This window comes from Equus przewalskii, chromosome 15 (genome assembly GCF_037783145.1).
Source record: "Equus przewalskii isolate Varuska chromosome 15, EquPr2, whole genome shotgun sequence".
Classification (NCBI taxonomy): Eukaryota; Metazoa; Chordata; class Mammalia; order Perissodactyla; family Equidae; genus Equus; species Equus przewalskii.
The window spans coordinates 57322503-57349175 of record NC_091845.1 but is presented as its reverse complement, the minus strand read 5'-3'; the positions used below and the strand labels follow the sequence as shown (position 1 = coordinate 57349175).

The 26673-nt window shown below is 38.7% G+C and overlaps 1 long non-coding RNA gene across 2 annotated transcripts in view; it reads right to left on the bottom strand.

Moving 5' to 3' along the window:
* Window positions 1-26434, bottom strand: part of LOC139076184 (uncharacterized) — a 55226-nt gene extending 28792 nt beyond the window's left edge. The window contains exon 1 of one of the 2 annotated variants that reach the window (XR_011527529.1): window positions 26258-26434. This is a non-coding gene — a long non-coding RNA (uncharacterized lncRNA). The remainder of the gene's footprint in view (window positions 1-26257) is intronic. The other variant, XR_011527528.1, reaches the window with a different exon arrangement.
* Window positions 26435-26673: the final 239 nt, after the last annotated feature.

Sequence of the window (26673 nt, the reverse complement as noted above, 5' to 3'; positions counted from 1 at the left end):
GATACGAAAACCAGACAAGGACAACACAATAAAAGAAAATTACAGGCCAATATCACTGATGAACATCGATGCAAAAATCCTCAACAAAATTCTAGCAAATCAAATACAACAATACATTAAAAGATCATACATCATGATCAAGTGGGTTTCATTCCAGGGATGCAGGGATGGTTCAACATCTGCAAATCTATCAATGTGATACACCACATTAACAAAATGAAGAATAAAAATCACATGATCATCTCAATAGATGCAGAGAAAGCATTTGACAAGATACAGCATCCATTTATGATAAAAACTCTAAATAAAATGGGTATAGAAGGAAAATACCTCAACATAATAAAGGCCATATATGACAAACTCACAGCAAATATCATTCTCAATGGAGAAAAACTGAAAGCTATCCCTCTAAGAACAGGAACCAGACAGGGATGCCCACTGTCACCACTCTTATTTAACATAGTATTGGAAGTCCTAGCCAGAGCAATCAGGCAAGAAAAATAAATAAAAGGGATCCACATTGAAAAATAAGAAGTGAAACTGTCACTCTTTGCAGACGACATGATTTTATATCTAGAAAACCCTAAAGAGTCCACTAAAAAACTTTTAGAAATAATAAAGGAATACAGTCAAGTTGTGGGATACAAAATCAATGTACAAAAATCGGTTGCATTTCTGTAAACTAACAACGATGTAGCAGAAAGAGAAATTAAGAATACAATCCCATTTACAATTGCAACAAAAAGAATAAAATACCTAGGAATAAACTTAACCAAAGAGGTGAAAGATCTGTACACCGAAATCTATAAAACATTGTTGAAAGAAATCGAAGAAGACACAAAGAAATGGAAAGATATTCCGTGGTCTTGGATTGGGTCTGAGCATTTTTTAAAGTTCCCAGGGTTAAGGATTCTATATTCATTTTTCAAAGGGGAGATTTGATTAGCCTCTTTTGACACCATCAATGTAGAACACTGCTATTGAGCAGAGCCATTTCCTCCAGGGCCCAGCAACCATTAGCTTGCTTCTGGCTGGTAGAGTAGTGCCGAAGCTAACACAACTAGGCCCACTGGGATAGATGTAGCAAGAGTAGAATGTATTGATGGATACCTACATGGCTAGTTCTGGGCTTCCCAGACTTCTCCTCAGGCCTTCTGGTATACCAGGTCACTGGGTTCTCATAGAGTGCTCCCTATACTAAATTAATACACTGTGTAATGCCTAAGAATGAGATAAGCACCTCACATTTCCCTCTGCATTCAAGATCATTGCTTTCCAGGTGCAAACTTTCTTCCGAGTTATTACTAGTAACTTAAATAATTAGTATGTCAAATGAGCACAAAGCATGGATAATGTCCAAAGAGCAGCATTTTTGTCTTCTATATCCCTTTAAGCTTTTTTCCCCTTCAATGGGGTCTATCTCTTCTGCCCCTGAATGAAAATTCCAACAGGCTCATCATGACTTTGTGAATATCAAAACCTGAACAGAAGTCTCAACTAATAATCTCAGTCTCTCAGAGCCTGATTTAATATCAACAATCCGCCCTTCTCCAGGTTGGACCTGTTTTAAACTGAAAATCTGCAGTTGAGAAATGATTGGGACCCTTTTGGTTTCTATTCTCTCTCTGCTCCCCTCCTCCCTAACCAGTTGTCTTTCATCCTTGTGGGATCACTGCAGATGAGAGGATGGGAGGACAGAAAAGGGACTGCGGGGCTCTCACTTGAATCAGTGTCATAGTCAGCTATCTTTATACCCTCAGCACATGGCAAGTAATGAAACTTTACTCTCTGTTGGGATTTTCCCTGGGCTTCTAGAAAGTTCTCAGTGCTGGGCACCTCTTTCTGCAGTTCTCTTGAACTGCGTGGAAGTTTCTTTACCCATTCGAGGGTATTGTTCATTCATTCATATAGTCTTTCATTCAACAAGTATCTAGTTAGTACCTACAAGTAAATACTTATTGAACTGAGTAATAATCTAGGTAGTACATATAGTTATAAAAGTGAACTAAACAGAGACAATCCCTTCCCTTATGGTACTTACATTCCGGTTGTGAGAAATCATCAAAAAAGTAAAAGATATTAATGTGAGAAAATGATAACTGCAGTGGAGAAAAACAACGCAAGGAAGTAGGATAGGTAGGTCTCAGACACCTGTAGTAGACACTGTTGGTGCCCCTCCCAGCTCCCCTTTATTGGGAGTGTGCACCCATGTCCCACCTGCTGTGAACGCTGGCTGCTAACGGCTCACAGCTGCATCCTTTTGCTGAGACTTGTCCTCAGCTGACAGGAGCCATTTTGCCAGGAGATGACTGGGAGGTTATACACTCCACCGATGGAAGCCTGCAACCAGTGACCGGCTGCTAGGGCAGTGTATAACCCGGCCCCTTGCATCAAGGTGGGACAATTCTGTAGTGCCATTCACACTCCAGAGTTCCCTTGGGATTAGGTGGAGGAAGTAGACTTCCACTGAAATCACATCTTTGCTTAGTCACTTCCCCTGCCTTATTCTCCTTCCCTTGTTTCTTATAGATTTCTCCTGAGAGTACTCCCTCCATAAGTTCCTGCACAAAACTCATTGTTGCAGCCTCTGCTTAAGGAACCCAACCTAAGACAACACTAAGGAGGTAAAGGAGCATGCTTTGCAGATACCTGAGTGAAGAATATTCCAGGCAGAGGGCCTGAGGTGGGTTTCACCTGGTTGTTTTCAGGAAAAGCAGGAAAAAGAGGACCTTCCAAGGACATTGTAATGATTCAGGCTTGCAGGGTTTTAAACATAGGAGGGATGTGACTTGCCTTCTATGTCAGCAGACACACATCGCTAGCCTTTTTTCTGCTGAGTTCTCTTTGCCTCTTAAGGAGGCCTTTCGGAAAGCCCAGGTCGACATCATGCAGATTGTCCTCCCCCACAGTCCCCATCCCACATTCCCTGCTCGGACAGAAGGCTACTCCATCCCAACCCAGCAGTTGCTCCTAGGTGTCACCACCAAAGCCTTAGTTCAACCCTTCTCACTCTAGATTTTCTAAAAGGGAGTCAGACCCCAGTCCACAGGCTGCTTTAACTTTGTCTAGTGTAAGTCAAGCACCAGTTCCCTCCACCTCCCAACTCAAGGCTCTCCAAGGGGTGCTTTTGAAGACTCCATCTTGATCCTTTGGTTAAACAGGATCAACCCTCCTGCAGCTCTACCCAGAGGCAGGACGGTGGAGCGGGACCCTCAGAATGACAACAGCTCTATCCTAACAAATCTCTTAACCAGTGTTCTGTCCCTAACGTTCCATGGAAGCCTCCCCACTGGACTTGAGGTGAAGAGGCAGTTACAGCCCGGGCCCCGTGATGCATGACCCAGGTGGGGAGGGCCCACAGAACTCACAGCAGAGCTTTCTCCAGTGGCAGCCACCTCCCCAAATCCTCCCTCCTTCTCCTCTCTCTAATCCTCTTGTCACTTCCTGAGCCACCTCAGGGATTCAAATGTCATGGAATGAGTTTTCAAATCCATTTCCTTTGTAAATCTGCATAATCTGAAATCTGTCGCATCGGTGCTGAGACAGCCTAAAGTTAAAAATGATGCAGACCTGCCCTAACTAAGGCTGAGGCATGTGGGAAGGACAGGCAGACCTTACCCAGAGACCTCTGTTTCACACACGCTACAGCTAAAGTCTCAAGTTTTTCTAGAGAATCCATAAAGAATTAAAATTGTTTCCTTCCATACCTCTAGTGGGCTTATTCTAGTACAAAATGTTCATTCTAATCTCTTAGCTAGCTGTCAGCTAATCTGTTTACCCAACATGTGCAAACAAGATTCCCCGTTTCTGCACTCTGCAGGTTTTCCTCCCCGCTCTCACTTCTCTCTAAAATTCTGTTTTTGGCTATTCTTTGACTCAACCTTTATCCAATTCCCTCACATTGGAATTAACAATTTGCAGGTATAATAACAAATAGCAACAAACAACATAATCACGAAAAGTCTCTGAATTATTCCTTGACAGTGCCTCAGTCAAAAATAGGGCAGGAGGGCCGGCCTCGTGGCCAAGTGATTAGAGTTCCACGTGCTCCACTTTGGCGGCCTGGGTTCATGAGTTCTGGTCCCGGGTGCGGACCTGCTCCACTCATCAGCCATGCTGTGGAGGCATCCCACATGCAAAGTGGAGGAAGCTTGGCATGTATGTTAGCTCAGGGCTAATCTTCCTCACACACACAAAAAAGGGGGGGGAGGCAGGAGAAGCTCCTGTTACAATACCTTGCTACATTATCTTAGTCGGTAATTGTGCAGAAGCTACTAGTCATTCCCCAATCTCCATTTTCCCTTTTCTTACATGTTTTAGAGGTCCTGATTTTCAGGTGCCATGTGGCACTGTGAAGAAAGAATGTCTTCCCTCTGTAAGGCTCTTTAAACATCCCAGGGAAGAATTTGAATTTGCTTGGCTTGGATCACATGTCCACCTCTGGATCAATCAACATGGCCGGAGGATAAGATGTTTAGATCAAGAAGTTTCTGCAAGAACCATACTGTTAACCTGGAGAGAGGAGCAGTTCTCCAAAACAAGAGGGTCTGTCCCCACGAGAGATTGCCCCTGGCAGTCAGAGAGTAGAAGTTCGAGTTAGGGGCTTTTAAGATTTCCAAGGCTGATGCTTCCTGTTAGGATCCTGTAGCCCTTCTGTGGTCACCAAACAAGGTGATCTAGGCTAATTGCCAATTTGTATCTACAGTAAGAAGGCTGAGTGTTTTCTTTGATCTTGAACTTACTTTTATTTCTCACATGTGCTGCCCCGATAAATCTACTTATTATCACTTTCTCTATTTTGCCCTATATCCTGCATGTTCTCTGTTATATTTCTGTTGAAAATCTTATTCACACGTTTGTTTGCTTGTCTTGATGATAGAAATTTTTATTTTTACTGATTCCTTGTCTTTGCTTTACTTCAAACCCATTGAATCAATCATCAAATTACACACACTCACGCACGCACCATACAAAGCACTATGCTGAGTGATAGGAAACAAAAGCCAAAGCTTTAGCACAGTGTGGAAACGAAGGTGAGAAAAAACTTTCGAAGAATAAGCAGACCCATCTAAAAAGTGAGGGGAATGTGAATGTTGGGGGTGGTGATGATGAAAGAGAAATACATCATTCACTTCCAGAGTAGAGAATATATAGGAAATGATGAAAGGGGGGAAACTCAAGAAATAGGACTATAAGTATTTTATTCAATGATTTGAAGGCAAATGCCAAAAGAAACAGGAGAAAGAGTTGAAGGTGGCTGCCTCTGAGAAGTAGGTAGCAGTGGGAAAAAGAAGATGGGCCAGGGGGCCAATAATTTTCACAATACATCTTGTTGAATTGTTATTAAATTATGTACACAATAATTTGATAAAAATAACAATAAAATGAAAGGAGCCCCAAATCTGAGCCAGTGGTCTTGGATTTTGGCCTGGCTTAGTTGCACAGCTCAGGCATGTGTTTACATCTCCTGTGATTTGGGTCCCCTTATCTGTCCTTCTCTTGGTTTGATCCTTATTTTTGATGGCACCTCTTAGAATTACTTCCTGAGAAAAAAGTACATAGGAGATAAAATTTTAAGAAGTTGTATATCTAACAATGTCTCTAATCTACACCAAAATTTAATCCTTTGTCTTGGGCATAGCATTCTAAACTGGAAACCATTTTCCCTCAGAATTTCTCCATTGTGTTTTAGTTTCTACTGTTTTATTGAGAAATCTGAAGCCATTTTGAATCTTGGTCCTTGGTAAGTAAACTTTATTTTTTTTGTTTCTGGAAGCTTTGGGGATTTTTCTCTTTGACTGTATTTCTGTAGCTTTGGTGAAGATCTATTTTAATTTATTGTGGTGAACCTTGATAAGACGTTTTTAATTCTGGAAAATTTTCATTTGCTATTTCATTGACTATTTTCTGTGTTCTATCTTTCCATAAATCCTTTTGTTTGGATATTTACCTTTCTGGACACTCTAATCTCGAATTTGCAAATCTTTTCTCCCTTATTTTCTCTCTCGGTCTTTTTGCTCTACATCCTAAGAAATCTTCTCAAAATTATCTTCTAGCACTTTTATTGGGACGTACATTTCTGCTTTTAGATTTTATTTTCCCAAACTCAGTCTGTTATCTGCATGTTTTAAAAAATAGTATCCTATTTGCATTTCATGTATGCATTATCTTTTCTCCCAGAGAATATTAATGACAATTTTTGGTTTTTTTAAGTTGTCATCTCCCTGTTTTGACTTCTGACTTTCCTGTTGTGGCGTTCCTTAGATGTCTCATGATCCTTGAGTCACTAAATATGGTGCTCAATTTTAAGAATTCAGCTTTCTTGGGTTTATTAAGTCAGTCAATACTCGTCTTTCTGCTTTGTAGCTTCCAAAATTTTATCCCTATCAAAAAAGGGCAGAGTCTTCAAAAAGAGAATTGTGTCAATGAGAAGAGGGATGATTTTTCACTCCTCTCCTTGCTGGTATATGCAATTTAGAGCAGAGGCCAAGCAGCTGTATGGTAGGGGAACAGGAAAGGAGGACTATTCTTGCTCAATGGTCCAGAAAAATTCTGTTCTGATACCAAACTTACAAATCCCACTCCGCACAAGAAAAGCCCTGTGCTCAAACTTCCCAGCTCTCCTTAGAAGACAGCATAGGCCCCATCTATCGCAAGCCCCCGGGGGTATCACTCTTTCCCCTTTTCCTTCCTTCCCTAAGCAGTTTATCAAAGCAACCCTCTCAAGCACTTGCAAGTCTTCCCCTGAGAGCAGTTTCTCCATCTCATTACATTTCCAGCGATCTTAGTGTCTTTTAAACGTAGATGGCCAGATAACCCAGTCTCTTTTGTCTGCCTCAGTCTCCTCGTCTGTAAAAGGGGGATAATACTGCCTCTCCCACAGCACCACTGTGAGCAGGAAGTTAAATGAGGTCAATAGGAAGGTCAATGGTCAGAGCCTGCCACTTCACGCCGGCTCTGCCTCTGACAGCTCTGAAAACAGTAAGCACACTGAAGACACCTCCTGCCAAGGCCTCCTTTACCAGGGGGCCCACCGTGAGAGTTTGCACTTTGTCCCAGCAGGCCTAGAGTGTTCACAAAAGTGAAAGTAACTTTAAACCCCTTGAGATCAAAACACAAGGTGAAAAAAACCCAGTAACTAAATTCTCACCTCAACAATCATCGCAAGTAAAACCAAAGAGGAAAGAGAAGATATTAACCTCTCTAGACCTGCGTGCAGGCAACAGGGTAAGCAAGCAGCAACAACTCTACACAAGCCCAGGGAAGGTGTGAGACATGGTGGAGTCTGCTGCTGCTTTCAGACCCAGGGAATGTCTGCTTGACACCTCTCTTTCCCTCCCCCCACCCCACTTCCTTCTATTTTTATAACTTCAAGAGGAACAGGAAGGGGTATATTTTTTTAAATGTTTTTCAGCATTCAGAGTCTGCCTGTGTTCTAGAAGTTGATGAGGTTGTGAGCTTGCCACAGAAAACCATTCTGACCTGGGGCGAGGGCTTCAGGTTCTCCAACTTGTCAGAGGAGGAGCTGACTAACCAGCTCGGGGAATGTCTGCCATCTCCTCTCAGGCAGGCACAGGCAGCTCCAGTTCACACTGCATATGGTATTCAAACCCAAAGTTAAAAAAAACGACTCCAAGATTCTTTGACTTATCAGTGAAAGGCAAGGTAGCTGCAGAGCTCAGTTTGAGAAGGCGGCCCCTGAGCCAGTCTGCCAAACCAAGTCGTGTCTCCTGGGAGAGACCCCTGCTGCTGGCAGATCCATGGGGACACGTTGATTAGACAGTGACAAACTGAGGACTGAGGCTGCTGAGACCAGATTCATTGCTCAGTGGTCCAAATATGTACACATTTAGAATAGAACCCTCCATGCAAATAGAAAATATGTACATGGCTTTCAAATCAAATATATGCCCCTTCAGGGTAGTTTCCGGGTTTCTTTTTTTTCTAGCAGCCACTTCTAACCCATTCTCTCTTGTTTGTTTCCCATTTAGCCTCCAGTCCTTTTTTTCCCTTCTTCTCATCAGATTAGTTCTAATACGTTAGCCATATTTAGAAAATAAAACACAATTAAGTTTGAATCTCAGATAACCAATGAAAACATTTTTAGTATAAATATGTCCCGTGTAATACCTGCACATGTTTACAGCACAAACGTTATTTGTTGTTTATCTGAAATTCACTGGGACAGACTTGTACTAAAAATTATTGCTTATCTGAAATTCACGTTTAACCAGGAATCTGTATTTTACCCGACAAAGCTAACTCGAGACCTTTTCTCCTCTCCTCTTCTGAACACCTTCTAGAGAAAGCCTTTCTTTAAGGCAAGAGGAGGAATACACGATTACAGGCAAGTTAGTTCTCATGCTATGACCTACGGCGATGAATTCATATTGAACCAAAGAGCTAGGATGGTTTCAGTTTGCTGACTAATGGTTGGGTGAATAGAGTTGTTTTCAGTTTGCTTCTTCTCCCAGGGAATAACCTTATAATGAATATTGATAGCTTTCTGCACAGCTGTGATGAGCTGTGAAGCTGGATACCTAAGCGTCAAATTCCTAGCACATGGGTTACGTTCAAGACAGAGGATTCGGATATTGAGATCGTTCTTTTAAGCTGGGAGAACTTCAATTCTGCAATCAAATATTTGTTGAGTAAATGTTAAGTATGTAAGTCATAAGCCAGATGTTTCTCGAGTTACAAAGCTTCAGAGATAAGTCTCCCACCTTCACCACGGTCTAATTCATTTGGGGAGCACACACGAAAAGGCAGCCAGGCTTTAGAGCAGTGTGTTTGTTACAGGAGCAGTGTGCATTTAAAATATTATCGATTATGGAGGAATTCCATTCCCTGTAATATTTGATGTGCTTTTCTTCCTTTGGAAAAGTGTTTAAAAGTTCACAGATTTATATGACCAATAACCGTGTACCCCAACCACTTTGCGAATTAGCAGATCTTAACCTTTGGCATTTTTGCCTTATATAGAGAGAATTTCACACTTTTTTCCCTTATCTTAGCATCTCTAAAATTGGGTGCATTTTAAAATTAATGGCATATTATGGCAACTTTCTTCCTGAGTGATACTTAATATTGGGTTTTATATTCGATGATATCTTAGATTTAATAAAACAGTATGATTTTTACTTTTAAAATAACTTTACAGATAAAATTGGGAGATCTTTCTTCTCCTCTACTCCTCCTTCTCACTCCCACTGCTCTCATTTTTCTTCACTCCCTGGAGGCAAAGACTACCACAAATTGCTGTGTGTCTTTCAGGTTGTGATTATACATGTATATATATTCTTAATATATAATATTGTTCTCTGTGTTATTGTTCTACATATATAATTTGCACCTATCTTTTCTTTTTTTTTCACTTACAATTATGTTTTTAAATCTATCTGTGATTTATGTAGAGGTATTTATTCTATCCCCTCTATAATATTCCACTGTATGAATATACCATAATTAATTTATCTATTTCCCTATTGATGGACATTTAGGTTGCTTCCAATTCATTTTTCCAGTTTTACATTATTATAAGCAAGAATTCTAGAATATTTAGAATTTAATTTAATAATTCACATTTAGGAATGGAATTTCCAAGTTGCAAGGTATATACATTTTGAATTTTCAATGAATCTTTGATTTAATTAAGCCCACATTTAGAAGCGTTTTTAGCCTTATGGGTGAAATCTGGATTTATTATTGTGTGAGGTCTGGTTTTTTTTCCTCAAAGGAAAGCCCTTTCTGTTTTGCCTTTCACCCACTTCCTTACCAGAAATCATAATAGTACAGTGATAAAGTTACTCTCCATAAATGTCACCTTTGAAACTTCTGTGATGGTTTGTGGGCCATCGGTCAACCGAACCACCTACACTTCCTAAATCATCACTGTATTTCCAAAGACTTTCTGTGCTTGAAAGACCATACAAGGCACTCTCAGGCTCATATGTCAATCATCTGGAATTGGAGAGATGAAATAACTGTGAATTTAAAGTTATAGCAATTTGTGTCAAGGGCCTAGGAGTGGGTATCCTCCTTTGGTCCAATAGTGTCACTTCCACAATTTACTGTAAGGAAGCAATTAAAATGTGCACAAAAATGAAATGACAAGGTATTAACTGCAGGCAAATTTATAACAGTAGAAAGTAAGAAATATTGTTAGGATTCTACAATAGAAGTAATCTCCTGATTTGTAAATAAATTAGGGTGGGTTTCCATGAAAAAAATAATTGTCCCAAAAAGTGTACATAGCATATTGTTAAATGAAGAAAATGGGATAAAAGGTAACTTGAACAGTATGACTTCTTTTAAAAAACACATTCATGGAAAAATATCTGGAAGGATATAACGAAGGCATTAACAATGGCTGTCTCTGGGATATGGAATTATGGATGGATTCTATTTTCTTTTCATCATCTATCTTTCTTTTATACAACGAACATATATTATTTTTGCAACGAAAATAATAAAAAAAAGTGCCAGAATCTTGTTTGCTTGGGTCATGGTTTTATGTTGAGAATGAACATGGGGAGATGGGTAGGTTGGTGAGAGAATTTAGGGGCAAGATGAGATGCGGGGATAAGTTTAATAAAACACATTGTCTGGGAACAATTTTGAATTCTTCCTGTGCATTTTCTTTACCTTTGTTTTCCAAACTCTTTAAAGGACTCTAAGTACAAATATCCAGAGATGACTGGTGTCTTGCAGTGAATAATCCAGTTTTCCTTTTGTTTTTAAAAGACTTCTACACTTACTCCTTCACTGTAGGTAGAGAAATTATGCTCCCAGTAAAGAACTGGAGAGAAGTAGATTTGACAGCTTTCCTCAATAATAAATTTAAGAAAGATATCTCATGCTTCCTTTAGTTTTTATTTATTTATTTAATTTAGAGGAGACCAAAATCTCCTCTAGAATAACATTCTGTTTGTAGCTTCAATAGTCTTTCCCTGAATCTTCAGTGTGGGGAAACAAGTCACTTGATAAAGGCAAGAAGCTCTATTTACTCTGAGCTTCTTATCAGCTCCAAAATGTCCAAATTACAGTGCACATAAAGTGAATATGGTTGCATGTAGGTGAGCACCTTTATGGCTGAAGATACCCAAGTTAAATAATCTAAAGTTACTACTATAGCAAACTAACCAAAATTATTAAAAATGATAAAATCTAATGCTATTTGGTTTATGGACTATGGAAAAACGTATTTATTTATTACCAAAGAAACCTAATAATATGTAAAAATGATCGAAAAGTTTTCACTTTCCAAAGAAAGAAAAGTGATATGTACAAAAACATGCAAAAGACCACTTGTTGACTATCCTTTCACAATGCAATTTCAGAGCAACTGTATCAGGAAATAGTTTAAGATTCCTTCTAATTTTGAGTCACTGATTCTAGGATTCATAAAATCACAGAATTTTAGAGATGGAGGGAAATTTTAAAATGTCACCAGACAGCCTTAAAGAGTTGAAAAGATTTTCCAAAGGTCCCTCAGGTAATATCTGAGAAGCTGGGTTTGCGGTTGATGGCTCTGTAACCACGTTCTTCATCTTTTACACAGTACCCATGCACTCAGTAACGAGGCAGCTCCCAAGGAAAGACTCCAGGGCCGGAAGCAAGTTGTTGGTCAAGGCCGAGTCAGGCCGAGAGCATCTTCATGGGCTTGTTCAATTTCCCCATTTCAAAGAGGAAGAAAAAGAGGCGCAGAGAGATGCAGTGATCTGGTTCAAGGTCAATGGATTTTCCTTACTTGCTTCATGGATGAGAGAGGCAAGTGTGGCAAATGGGTCAGCAGTGTGAACCGTGCCTGATTCTTTGGGTTGGGACATTTGGACGAAGGCTGAAGAGACGCAGAAACAAGCATTGGTTAAGCAAGTACACCACGTGCCTGCCGGTGCTGCTCCCTCTGCATTCCAGACAGACAATAGCTCCGGCAGTGGTGTGAATGGCACTCCACCCCCACAATTAACCTCAAAGAAGTGTTAATTTCACAGTCAAAGTGAGGACCATTTAAATTCAGGCAGTGTCAGAAAACAAGCATTTATTTGGAACCAAAAGAACAATTTGTCTCTTTTCTTTTGCATTGTCTGCCCCATTAATTTTCCCAGAATAAAACATCTTCAAACAGACTTTCCCTGCTCCTAGAATGCCCCACATCCCAGTCCAGGCAAACAGGACCTTTAAAAGGTAAGAAAAGATACTCTCATACCCTTTGGTGAAGCTAGCAGGAGGAATGGATAATTGCCTCCAAGGAAGGCCATTTATGGAAATAAAGCTAAAACAGCACACACTTGTTCTTCTGAGTACCCTTTTTTGTAAGTGACATGATGATGTCCTTCCAGGGTCCATCGCATTTATTAGGGTGTGGACACTTTTCCTCTCAAACCGCTGATTTTGCTTATGACCATGTGGCATAAGCATAAGGTTATGGTTTTGGATGACAACTTTACACTTTTTTCCCTTCATCTCATGGTTTCTCAATCTTGGACACTATTGACGTTTTGGACTGGATACGTCTTTGGTGACTAGTTGTAGGGGAGGCTGTCCTATGTATTAAAGGACGTTTAGCAGAATCCTTGGCTTCTATCCACTAGACGCCAGTAATACGCTCCTCCCCCATTTCCCCATTCATGACAATTGAAAATGTCTGCAGACATTGCCAAATGTCTCTAGTTGAAATCTAGTCCCAGGAAGCAAGTCACCCAAAAGCTATGTTATTCTAATCCCAAAAGGCACCCAAAAGCTTTTCCAGAGTTGGGCCCAAGTCCCATGATTATGGCCTTCTGATCTTCTTGGTACTAGTCTTCTGGACCATTCACCATATTAAAATGAAAATCAAAGACTATAAATGTTGGGTTATTGGAGAAATCACAGGGATATGAACTAACTTAATTTTTCATCCCACTCCATCTTGAATACTCCCTTCATCTGTATCTCATTTGCACCAACCCTGGTCTATATCTAAAGATATTACTGTTTTGCTAAGTAACCTGTATAATAGTAATACCCACCATGTATTTAACACTACTATGTTCCACATTTTGTATTATGCACCTTAGATTGGCACAACAACCCAGAGAGTTAGGTATATGTTGTCCTCATGTCACTAGAATTTAAGTTCCATGAGGGCAGGTATCATATATTTAGTTTACCAATATAACCCCAAGAATCTGCACAGTGGTCAGTATATAATTGTGCACAGAGTAGTGCCCAGTAAATATTCTTTAAAATGAATTAGTGATTCAATAATTTTTATTGAAGAAGACCTTCAACTTCTCTCTTTCATAACCCAAACCCAAACTTTCAGCAAATCCTGCTTTCTCTGCTTTCCAAAGATATCCAGATTATATTCATTTCTCACTGCCTTTACTACTACCAGCCTGATCCAGGCCAGCATGATCTCTCACGTGGGTAATTTCAATAGTCTCCTAACTTGTCTTCATGCTTCTGCCCTCATCCTACTATGGCCTGTTATCAATCCAGCTACCAGGGGATCCTTTAAGACAGCTCATGTGACTCCACTCAAAAAACATCCATTGGCTCCCCATCTCACTCAGAGTAAAAGCCAAAGTCCTTTCAGTGGCCTACAAAGTTCTGGATGACATGTCCTCTCTTACTTCTGTGATTTCATTTCCTTCCTTCCCTCCCCCTCGCTCACTCTGTTCCCTCCATACTGCCCTTCTTGCTGTTCTTTGTGAGGCACACTCCCATTTTAGAGCCTTTGCACTAGCTGTTCCTTCTGCCACCAACACCGTTCTCACAAGTCTCTGCTTAACCCTGTTCCTCTTTAAGTCTTTCCTCAAATGTCATCTTTCCAATGAGGTCTTCTCTGGCCACTCTATTTAAAAGTTGCAACCCTCTTGACCCCCTCTGCTGATTGATTTTTCCCCATTGCATTTATCATGTTCTGATAAACTGGAATGTAAACTCCACAAAGGAAGGGACTTTTGTCTGTTCTGTTTGCTATTGAATCTCCAGGACCCAGTACCAGCACAGAGTAGGTGCCTGAATATTCGTTAATTGTTCAATGAGCAAATGAGGACACAGAAATGTTAAGTGGCAGAGCTAGGATACAAATCTAGGCTGCCAGCCTCAAAGTCCTATTCTTTCACTGGTTCTCAAACTTGGCTATGCATCAGAATCAGCTGGAGGTGGAGTATACCTGTTAAAATGTAGATTCCTGAGCCTCATGCTGGACCTAAGGAGTCAAAATATGAGAGACGGGGATTTAGGAGACTGCACTTTAAAAAGCTCCCCAGAAAGTTCTAGGCAGGTAGTCTGCTGGCTCCACAGATCTATAAATGGGAACTTAAGGTGTGATCTGGGAGCCACCTGCAACAGAACCAGCTGGATCAAAGCGTGGGATCTGAAGCTAGCCTCTCAGGCTATGAATCCTGACTCCACTGTCCACTATCCTTGTGACTGCTTGCTTTTTTTCCCCCCTTTTCTTTTCTTTCCTTTTTCTAATCAGAAAATCTTTGAGGAAAGACTCTCAAAATCTAACTGTGCTGAATTTCTTCACAGTCGAATGCCACGTCTGTAATTTCCTAACTTGACCTTGGTCAATTACTTAACTTCATTATCAGTTTTCTCATCTGTAAATTGGGGATGAGACTAGTCCTTACTGTCTAGGATCACTGTGAAGATTCAATGGATTTAGGTTGTGAAATTACCAGAAGAGTACCTAGCATTTAGAAAACATTCAATAAATGGTAACTATTATCATTGTTAACACCACTAATTTCTAGGCTTCAGCCCAGACCTATGAAATGCAGATTACATTTAAAATATAGAGAGAAAAGAAAGATCCATCACTCACCATCCTGCCGCTCAAACACAATAGCATCCTTCATTTGGTAATGCAAGTTTTAAAGGCTAAATGCATATATCACGCCCCTCCCCACTCCGCCCCTTGACCTTGCTCAGAGTGGTATTCATTTTCAGATCTACCAAAGTGGATGACTGCATTTAGCCCTCTGTATGTGTGTGTGTGTGTGTGTGTGTGTGTGTGTGTGTTTGTGTGTAGTTTCTTTGTTTTCCCCAATTAGATTTCTGCTTAGGATTTTTCCCTTTATAAGCATGTTTTATGAAGAGAATGCATAATTGTCTCTTGAATCCATCCCATTAACTGTCTGGCACTTCAGCTTGCTCTTCTGTGACCCAGAGATAACTTCTAGTCTATCTCCTTTGTGGGGAAGATTACATGAGATAACGAAGGTGAAGATGCTTTGAAAAAGGATAAAAGAGCTTAAGACCCGTGGGACAGAGGAAGCATCATCACTATAACTCCATTTGTTGAGAGCCAATGTGCCAGGCCTTGGGTACTTTGCATATTTTGTCTCTGATACTCACAGCAACCTTGCAAAGCATTACTGCCCTTGTTTTATAGACAGGAAAACTGAGGCTCAGAGACATGCAGTAACAAGCTCAGTGTCCCACTGCCAGTAATTGAGAAAGCCGGTTTTCACACCTATGTTTTCCTGGCCCTGAAGTCACTCCCCTAAGCAGCCATTCAGAGGCACACATAAAATATTATAGATTTTAGAAAGTGAAGTGTCATAAGAAATGAATAGATGGAGGGCCGTAGAATCATAGAAGGGAAAGAAGTTACCTTGTAAGTTGGAACTCGCACTTCAGTGAGCATTTAGATTACTTGGCAGATTAATTCCAAATCAGAGTGGTAGCCCTGTCTGACTGGTTCTACTAATCTAAGCTACAATAATTTGAAGATGTTATTAAATTTTCACTGAGACTTTACAATGAACACAATTTGTAAACTATACATACCTTACAGCGTGGCCTATTAGAGTTTGCAATAAATATTTGCTGAATATGTAAAGGGATTGAATGGTGGATGAATCAATGAATAAAAGAATGACAAAGCTGAGTAACTACATCAGGAAAGGTACATCTTTTTTGCTATATTTATTTTTAATTTTTTTGCATATAGGCAAAATTAGAAAATCCATGGATTTGAAGTCAAGAGACTTGTGTTTGAATGTCCACTGTGGAAAAGTCAGATGAGCTCTCTGAAACTCAGTTTTATAATTTATTAAAAGAGGAAATGATCCCGGGCTTCTGTGATAACAGATAAGATTATTGTCTGCAAAAAAACTTTGGAAATAGCAAAGTGCTATAAAATGCAAGGGAATATTATAATTTTTATTATACAAGCAAGGAAAACCCAGTAAGTATAACTTTGACCAGTGGTTCTCAAACTTTAGCACATATCAGAATCCTCTGTAGAGCTGGTTACATGTAGATTCCGGGGCCGAGATCTCGAGTCAGTGTATCTGGAGACTACATTTTATGTAGCAGTGACTTAGACAAATGATGCTTAACCAACAGCAACATATTTTCCACCCTTTTCTTCCTCCAAGGCATCTCGACTTCTCTTTTAATCCCCCTTACCTTCTCTAATCCTCAGAACCAGCTTTCTAGAATGAAAAAAATAACTTCATTTATATTTGTGAATGAATTGGTGCTTGTACACTACTTCATCTTGGAATATCAGAATTTTAAGACAAATTATGAAATGAAAACTTGCTCATCCCCTTAAACAGTTAGATTTTTAACCAGTAAGTATTGTTTCATCGTGGGGGGTGGTGGGAGAGAAGGTGAAATATCAGGCTTATGTCTGAGAATAAAAAAGAACAAAGATGGAGAGGGATAGGAAAGAGGATGTCTATGAGGAGGCTGGCTTTGTCTTTCAAAGTTTTGACTAGTGCAATCTCTCAACTAACAAATTCATCCTGCCTCTCACTTGAGTACTTGTATTTGTCTAAAATGAAAGTAAACGAGAATTTGGTGGCAAAATTTATTTGATGGAAGCAAAGTTTCAGCCTGCCAGGATATTAGAAGGTTAAGATCCTAACTACCAAAAAACTCATTAAAAATTTTTTTAAATAAATTACTCTTCTGTATAAGTAGTACAGTCACATGATTCAAAAGGCAAATATGGGAAATCACTGAAAATGGTGGAATAGGGAACCCTTGGGACCTGTCCCTCATCAGAAGCACAAAAACCTGGCAAAAACTGTTAGAATTAACCTTACTGAGCTCTGGGAGATAATCAAAGGTTTATAGTAACCAAGTGAATGCTTAGCCAAGAAAAAGCCACTGAAATATGGTAGGAAATTTTTGTGGCATTTTCACTTATCCTAGCCCCACCATTCTCCCTGATGTATCAGCAGTCTTAAAGACAGAAGCCCATGTTCCCAATGTGGGTACCAGGCTTCAGAGGGAGCAGAAAAGATCTTGTTCCCAAGGAACTGTGTTTGTCTGTTTTAACCTGACTGGGGTTTCTCGGAATAACTGGTGCAAGGGGCTTCCCTCTTTTTTCACCTCACTTGGGACTCTATCAGGGTTGAGTGGCTACATGGGGGACATTCTTCCAAAACACTGAAAGACAAAGAACAAGCCACTGCTGTCTGTGGCAAACAGTAACAATTTGAACAAACAATAGACACACCAAAAGCATGGGAGGAAAAGATGAGGAGTGAGATTTTTGAGAGGAATAGTGTCTTTGAAAAGTTTCTATGTATACTAGAGAATCTAGACAGACATTTGTATGTCCAAGGCAGGACACACACTTAGACAAGATCTGAGAAAACCACATGCTTTTATCTCTGGCTGATCTCTACATTCAGTGCTAGCAGGAAGTAAAGGCTAAAGCAGAGTTTAGAAATGGCCTAAGGAAGGAGTAACCCAACACACAGCCAGTCTGCAAAGACCTGGAGAATTTTTTCTTTACTTTTCCAGCCGTTTTTCTTTTTATTGTCTTCAGGAATTTAGGAAATCTCTGTGAAACCACTAGCTGAGCACTAAGTTAAAGGAATAGAAAACTTCAGAGGCTTCTCATGACAAGGAATACAGTCTTTACAAAAATAGTTTTAAAAAGTCACTGAAAAAACAACCAACTGAAATCCACAGCAAGCAATAACAAGAAAATTTAGGGAAGGGAGAGAATTTATTTCCAGAGTTAGCACATCACAATACCCAAATTGACCAGTTTTCAATAAAAAAATCACAAGGCACACACAGAAACAAGAAAGCACAGCCCAGGGGCTGGCCCCATGGCTGAGTGGTTAAGTTCATGTGCTCCACTGTGGCGGCCCAGGGTTCCGCCAGTTCAAATCCTGGGCGCAGACTTGGCACCACTCATCAGGCCACATTGAGGCAGCATCCCACATGCCACAACTTGAAGGACCTACAGCTAAGAAATACAACTATGTACCGGGGGGACTTGGGGAGATAAGGCAGAAAAAATAAAATAAAAATGAAAGAAAGCACAGCCCACTCATAGGAAAACAATAAATTAACAGAAACTGCCCAAGAGGAAACACAGACATTGGACTTACTAAACAAAGATTTTAAATCAACTGCCTTAAATATGCTTAAAGAGTTAAAGAAAACCAAAGACAAATAATGAAAAGAAACTAGCACAATGAAGTCTCACCAAATAGAGAATATCAACAAAGAGATGGAAATTATAAAGAAGATCTAAATAGAAATTTTGGAGCTGAAAAGTACAATAATTGAAATAAAAAATTCATTAGAGGGGTTTAAAAACAGGTTTTTTAGCAGATAGAAAAAAAAATCAGCAAATTTGAAGATTGGTGAAATGACGTCATCCAGTCTGTGGAGCAGAAAGAAATAAGGAGAAGAATGATAAGAAACCAGATAGAGCCTAAGGGACCTGTGGGACACCATCAAGTGTACCAACATATGCAAAAAGAAGGTCCCAGAGAGAGGAGAGAGAGAAAAGGGCAGAAAAAATATTTGTAAAAAAAATATGCTCAAAAGCTTCCAAAATTTGATAAAAGATGTGAGTCAACCCATCCAAGAAGCTCAATAAATTCCAAAATACACAGGATAAACACAAAGAGATCCACACGGAGACACCTAATAATCAAACTGCTGAAAGACAAAGACACAACTTTGAAAGCAGCAAGAGAGATGTGATTCATTATATACAACGGATCTTTAATTAAAGATTAACAGCCAGTTTCTCATCAGAAACCATGAAGGCAGTGGGATGTTTAAAGTGCTGAAAGGAAAAAACTGTCAACCAAGAATTTTATATCTTTCAAAACTATCCTTCAAAAATGAAGGAGAAATTAAGACATTCCCAAATAAACACAAGATGAGGGAATTCATTACTAGTAGACCTGCCCTACAAGAAATGCTCAAGGTTGTCCTTCAGACTGAAATGAAAGATCATTAGACAGTACTTGAAAGCCATATGAAGAAATAAAGAATAATGGTAAAGGTAGTTGCATAGGTAAATACAAAGCCATTATTACTGTATTTTCATTTGTAATCCTCTTTTTTAGTTATATGACTTAAAATTCAAAGATATAAAACAATAATTATAAACATATGTAATGGGCACACATATATAGCAATAACAACATAAAAAGGAAGGATGGAGACGGATAGGAGTAGAAGGTTGTATACTATTGAAGTAAAGTTGTTATTAATTCAAACTACATTGTTATAAGTATAAGATGTTAATTGTAATCCATAAGATAACCACTAAGAATATAATTTAAAAATCTATGGAAAAGGTAATGAGAAAGAAATCAAAATGATACACTACACAAAAATATTAATTAAACATAAAAGAAATCAGTAATAGAGGAATTGAGGAAGGAAAAATATATTACCCATTGAAGACAAATAGCAAAATGGCACAAACCCTTCTTTATCATAAATTACTTTAAATGTAAATAGATTAAAATCTCTGATTTAATAGCAGAGATCGGCAGAATGGATTAAAAATAATTAACATGATGCATCTATTTCCTGTCTACAGAGATTCACTTCAGAGCCAAAGACACAATGTGGTTGAAAGTAAAAGGATGGGAAAAGATATTACGTGCAAATAGCAACCGAAAGAGAGGTAGGATGGCTAGCTTTACAAATATCAGATAAAATAGACTTTAAAGCAAAAGTTCTTACAAAAGAGAAAAAGGGACATTATATTTTGATAAAAGGGTCAATCCATCAAGAAAATAGAACAATTATAAACATATATACACCCAACAGAGAGCCCCAAAATATATGAAGCAAAAGTTAACGGAAATAAAGGGAGAAATAAATAGTTGTATAATAATAGTTTTAGACTTCAATACTCTACTTTCAATAAAGGATAGAACAACCAGACAAAAGGTCAATATAAAAATAGAAAACTTGAGCAACACTACAAACCAATTAGATCCAACAGACATATACTGAACTATCTATCCAACAACAACAGAATATACATTCTTCTCAAGTACACATGGAACATCTTCCAGAATAGAACACATGCAGGATAGCCACAAAACAAGTCTCAATAAATTTAAAAAGATTGAAATCATCAAAGTACTTTCTCTGACCACAATGGAATGATGCTGGAAATCAATAACAGAAGGAAAACTGAAAAATTCACAAATATGTGGAAATTAAATAACACATACATGAGCAACCAATGGCTCAAGGAAAAAATCACAAGGGAAATGAGAAAATATTTTGAGATGGATGAAAATAAACACACAACATACCAAAACTTATGAGATGCAGCTAAAGCAGTACTCAGAGGGAAATTTATAACTGTAAATGACTACATTAAAAAAGAAGAAAGATCACAAATCAAAAACCTAACTTTATAACTTAAGGAACTAGAACAAAAGAGCAAACCACCCAACGCTAGCAGAAAGAAGGAAATATTAAATATAAGATTGGAGATAAGTGAAATAGAGTATAAAAAACAATGAAGAAGATCAATGGAACCAGAAGTTGATCCTTTGAAAAGATTAATGAAATTGACACACCTTTAGGAAAAAGTAAAAGAGAGAGAAGACTCAAATTACTAAAATCAGAAATGAAAGTGGGAACAATACTACCAATCTTACAGAAATAAAAATAATTAAAAGAGAATAATATAGACAGTGTACACCAACAAATTAGATAACATAGATGAAATGGTCATATTCCTTAAAACACACAAACTACTGAAACTGACTCAAGAAGAAATAGAAAATCTAATAGACCTATACAAGTAAAGAGATTGAATCCGTAGTCAAAAACCTTCCAACAAAGAAAATCCCTGGACCAGATGGCTTCACTAGTGAATTCTATCAAAACACCAATCCTTCTCAAACCCTTGTAAAAAATAGAAGAAGTGGAAATACTACCTAATTCATTCTAACAGGCCAGCATTACCCTGATACCAAAACCAGATAAAGACGTCACAAGAAAAGGGAAAAGACCAATATTTCTTTTGAATATAGGTGCAAAAATTCCTCAACAAAATACTTGCAAACTGAATCCAGTAGTATACTAAAAGGGTTATGTACCATGACCAAATGGGATTTACCCTAGTGATGCAAGGGTGGTTTCACATATGAAAATCAATCAATGTAATACAATGAAGGAAAAAAATAGACATTATGATCACTTCAATTAATGCAGAAAAAGCCTTTGACAAAATTAAAACCCTCTCATAATAAAAACACTTGACAACCTAGAAATAGAAGAGAATTTCCTCAATATGATAAAAGTCATATATGTAAAGATCACAGCTAACATCATATTCAATGGTAAAAGATGGAAAAATTTTCCCATTGGATCAGAAATAAGACAAGGATGCTCACTCTCACCATTTCTATCCAACATTGTAATGGAAGTTCTAGTCAGAGCAATCAGTTAAGAAAAAAATATAAAAGACATCTAAATAAGAATGGAAAAAGTGAGACTATCTTTATTTACAGATGATATGATCTTATGTATAGAAAATCCTGAAGAATGCACAAAAAACTATTAAAGGTAATAAACAAATTCAGCAAAATTGCAGGATACATGATCCGCACACAAAAATCAGTTGTATTTCTATATGCTAGCAATAAACAATCCAAAAATGAAATTAAAACAATTCTATTTATAAAGCATCGGCAACAGTAAAATACTTAAGAGTAAATTTAACCAAGCAGGCAAAAGACTTGTACACTGAAAACTATAAAACATCGCTGAAAGAAATTTAAGAAGACCTAAATAAGTGGAAAGACATTTCATGTGCATGGATTGGAAGACATAATATTGTTAAGATGGTGATATTCACCAAAGTGATGAACAGATTCAATGTGATCCCTGTCAATATCCTAATGGCTTTTTTTGAAGAAATGGAAAAGCTGGTTCTAAAATATATGGAATTGCAAGGGGCTCCAAATAGCCAAAACAATCTTGGAAAAAAGAACGAAGTTGGGGGACTAACATTTCCTCATCTCAAAACTTGCTATAAAGCTATTATAGTCTGTGTGGTACTGGCATAAAGATATATAGAGAGATCAATGGAATAGAATTGAAAGTCCATAAATAAACCCATCCATCTATGCTTAACTGATATTTGACAAGGGGATTAGGACCATTCAATGGAGGAAAGAACAGCCTCTTCAACAAACAATGCTGAGAACTGGATATCCACATGCAAGTAAATGAAATTGGACATTTACCTCACACTATATACAAAAACTAACTCAAAATCAAAGAACGAAATGTAAGAGCCAAAACTATAAAGCTCTTAGAAGAAAACATAAGAGTAAATCTTCATTACCTTGTATATGGCAATGCATTCTTAGATATGACATCAAAAGCACAAGCAACACAAGAAAAAATAGATATATTGGAATTCATCAAAATTAAAAATTTTGTGCATCAAAGGATACTACCAAGAGAGTGGAGAAACAACCCACAAAATGGGAGAAAATATTCACAAATCACATATCCGATAAGAATCTAATATCCAGAATATATAAAGAACACCTACAATTCAGCAATAAAAAGACAATCAAATTAAAAATGCACAAAGAACTTGAATAACATTTCTCCAAAGCAGATATACAAATGGCCAGCAAGCACATGAAGAGATAGTCAACATTATTAGTCATTAGGGAAATTCAAATCAAAACCACAATGATATCACTTCATACTCTATATGATGGCTGTAATTTCTTTAAAAAGGAGGGGCTGGCCCCGTGGCCTAGTAGTTAAAGTTGCACATGCTTCACTTCAGTGGCCAGGCTCGTGGGTTCAGATTCCAGGTGTGGATCTGCTCTACACCTCTGCCATGCTGTGGAGGCATCCCATGTACAAAGTACAAACTAGAGGAAGACTGGCACAAAAGTTAGCTCAGGGCTAATCTTCCTCAAGAGAAAAAAAAGAGGAAGATTGGCAACAGATGTTAGCTTAGGGTGAATCTTCCTTACCAAAAACCAAACAGACAAAAAAGGAAATTAACAAGTGTTGGCAAAGATGTGGAGGAATTGGAACCCTCATATATTGTCAGTGGGAACGCAATATGGTACAGCTTCTATGGAAAAAAGTTTGATGGTTCCTCACAAGTTAAACATAGAATTAGGGCATGACTCAGAAATTCTACTCCTTGGTATATACCCCAAAGAATTGAAAATTGGTATGCAAACAAAAGCTTGTATACAAATGTTCATAGCAGCACTATTCACAATAGGCAAAAGATGGAAACAATGCAAATGTCCATCAATAGATGAATGGATTAAAAAACATGTTGTATCCATATAGTTGAATATTATTTAGCCATAAAAGGAAATGAAGTACAGATGCATGCTACAATGTGGTTGAACCTCATGTTATGGAAGCCAGACACAAAAGGCCACATATTGTATGATTCCACTTATACGAAATGTCTAGAATAAGTAAAGCATAGAGACAGAAAACAGACTGTGGTTTCTAGGGGCTGGGGAGAAGGGAGAATGGAGAATGATTACTTAATAGTAGGTATGGGGCTTCTTATTGGGGTGACGAAAAAGTTCTGGAACTAGATTGTTACAATGGCTGTACAATATTGTACTTAACGTCATCGAATTACATACTTTAAAATGGTTACAAGAGTAAATTTTATGTGTATTTTACTATTAAAAAAGAGTCAAATATGAAAAGACACAGTGAGACAAGTGTCTTGATCCATGTGTATACACCCTCCACCTAATCCCCTCCTCCACCCTGACTCAGAGGTAAACCCTTTAGGAATTTATTGCTGATTTTTCTGTTACACATTTATGAAATACAAGCAAATACAAATATCTATTCATATAGCTTTTTTTTTCATCAACTCTAGCACGCTATGTATACTAATCTTCACTTTGTCTTTTCAGTTAACGATATACCCTGGAGATCTCCCCAGATCAACATGTAGAGATGGTCCTCCTCTTTTACAATCACAGGTCCTCCACTGTGAAAGTGCTCATTCCTCTAGAGACCCACTGAATATCACTGAGCTTCTGAACAAGAATTATAGCCCTTTTGATGGAGGTGTTAGCCAGCACTATGGTGGTAATCATTTTGCAATATATAAGTGTATCAAATCAAAACATTGTACACCTTAAATGTACACAATATTACATGTCAATCATATCTCAAAAAAGCTGGAGAAAAAAGGGAAAAGTTTGGTACTTTGCTATGTTTATTTCCAATCTCAATAACCAGATCTGCTTTTCATTAAAAGCTTAAAAGATCCAAATGACTCCAAAAGCAAAATTCTCTACCAGGATGCAAATACAAGATAATTTCCTTGTGCTCTTTCTCATCAACATTTCTCCCATGGCCTTCTCCTCACTGCGGGAAATGTTTGGGATTGGTGATGGTGGTTTAGAGCTCAAATCATGTGAGATTCTGGATGACATAAACCCTAACCATTGTCATTTTGGCACTTTCTCCATGTCTGAAGGTGAATACAAAGAGAGGAAAGAAATAGGACATTTGCTCCTACAGGCTTCAGAGTTTCTTATAGGATCCTCCAAACCCAGTCTTTGACTCTGATTCTTGAATGCATGACAGTAAGTCTTCTCTCTTGCAAGCATCAAAGGAAACCAGCAATTCTCAGCTTCTTCAGTAATTTGGTTCAGAAAAGAAAGTGGTTAGTAACTTGCTGAAATAAACCCAATCGAACTCCAGATTTCAGCAACCATGAAAGAAATTGTTTTCTTCACACAGATGTTTAGCATAATGGGTGAATAGATGAAAAGGAAAGGAGTTTGCAGAAGGTACCATGGTTAGTCTTGACTATGATTCAGCAGACTCCTTGGTATAGCTTCTTTCCACCTACAAGTCAAGTTTGGTAACTTGGCATGGCTGCTTCCTGGGCTGAGGCAAAGGCAGCTCTCCATCTTCTGCCTATCTCGATCTCACTATTCCTTCAAGAGCAGGACTGACTCCACCTCCTCATAGCCTATAATGCCATCTCATATTGACTTCCTTCTCTGCTCTGCATCACTTATACTCAGCTGCATTCAGAGGGCACATAGTACGCACTCAAGAAAGATATGTTGACTGTTGAATGAGGGCTAATATATTCTGCCTGTATAATTCTATGTAGTCTTCCCTATCAGTCAGGCATAGATATATAAGAGGCCATACTTGTTGAAGGCCAGGTTCTTGTCCTCTGACAACTTCTGCTTTCCCATAGCCAGCAGCTCAAAAGGCAGCTAGTCACTCTGCAAGACCTCCTGAATGAGCTAATATCCACTCCGGACGTAGAAGGTCCCCTGCAGGAGGTAGCCTTTGGGGAAGTGGATGTGCTGCTGTGCATCTCTCTCTGCTCCTCCTTTTCTCACACGGCCTTGATCCATAGCCCACTCAGCCACTCCACCACCCCAGACCTGAGCCTCTGCTCCAGCTTGACCTCCTCCACCATGAGGCTGAAGAATTCCAGGGGCAGGCGGAATTAGGAGGCCAGGGGTGAAGGCCGGAAGACCTTGCAATGTAAGTCCAGCTTGGCTCGCATGGGCTTGGTGCTCAGCAGCTGCTCCTTGTGCTTTTCCAGGGTTCAGGGCTGGGCCAAAGATGCCTCACTCAGCATGTGGAAATCTTCAGGGCCCTCCTGAAGGGAGGGATATTGATCTAGGATATATATATTTGGGATATATATATATATATATGGTATCACCTGGGCTTGCCAGTAGAATTGAATGAGAGGACCTATTTTCTCTGGTAATGGCTGATTACTACATTATCTTCTTAGGTGGCTGGTTTTTCAGTTACTGTGTAAATGGTGGGGTTTTTTTTCTATTAATGATGTTAATATATTGCTAACAAGATTCTAAATTTAAGAAGGAAAACAAAGACATCTATCTATCATCTGTCTATCATCTATCCATCTATATCTCGCTATCCATCTGTCTATCTATCAATCAATCAATCATCTACCTATCGAGAGAAATTGATTTTTAAGGAATTGACTCACCTGATTGCGGTATCTGGCAAGTTTGAAATTTGTAAGGCAGGCCATCAGGCTTGACACTCTCAGGCGGGAGCTGATGCTGTAGTGTTGAGGCAGAATTTCTTCTTCTCTGGGAAACCTCAGATTTTGCTTTTAAGGCCTTCAACCCGTTGGATGAAGCCCACTACATTATTGAGGGTTAGTCTCTTTTACACTAAAATCAAGTGATTGTAGATGTTAACCACATCTACAAAATACCTTCACATCAACACCTAGGTTAGCATGTGATTAAATAACTGTATTGTAGCTTAACCAAGTTGACACATACAATTAAGCATCACACCTCTTCATCCGATTTACAAATACCCCGAAGGCTGGAACCGCAGCTCTGCTGAGGGCTTAGTGTGTGCTTTACTGCCATTCGCCTACCTCAATTATTT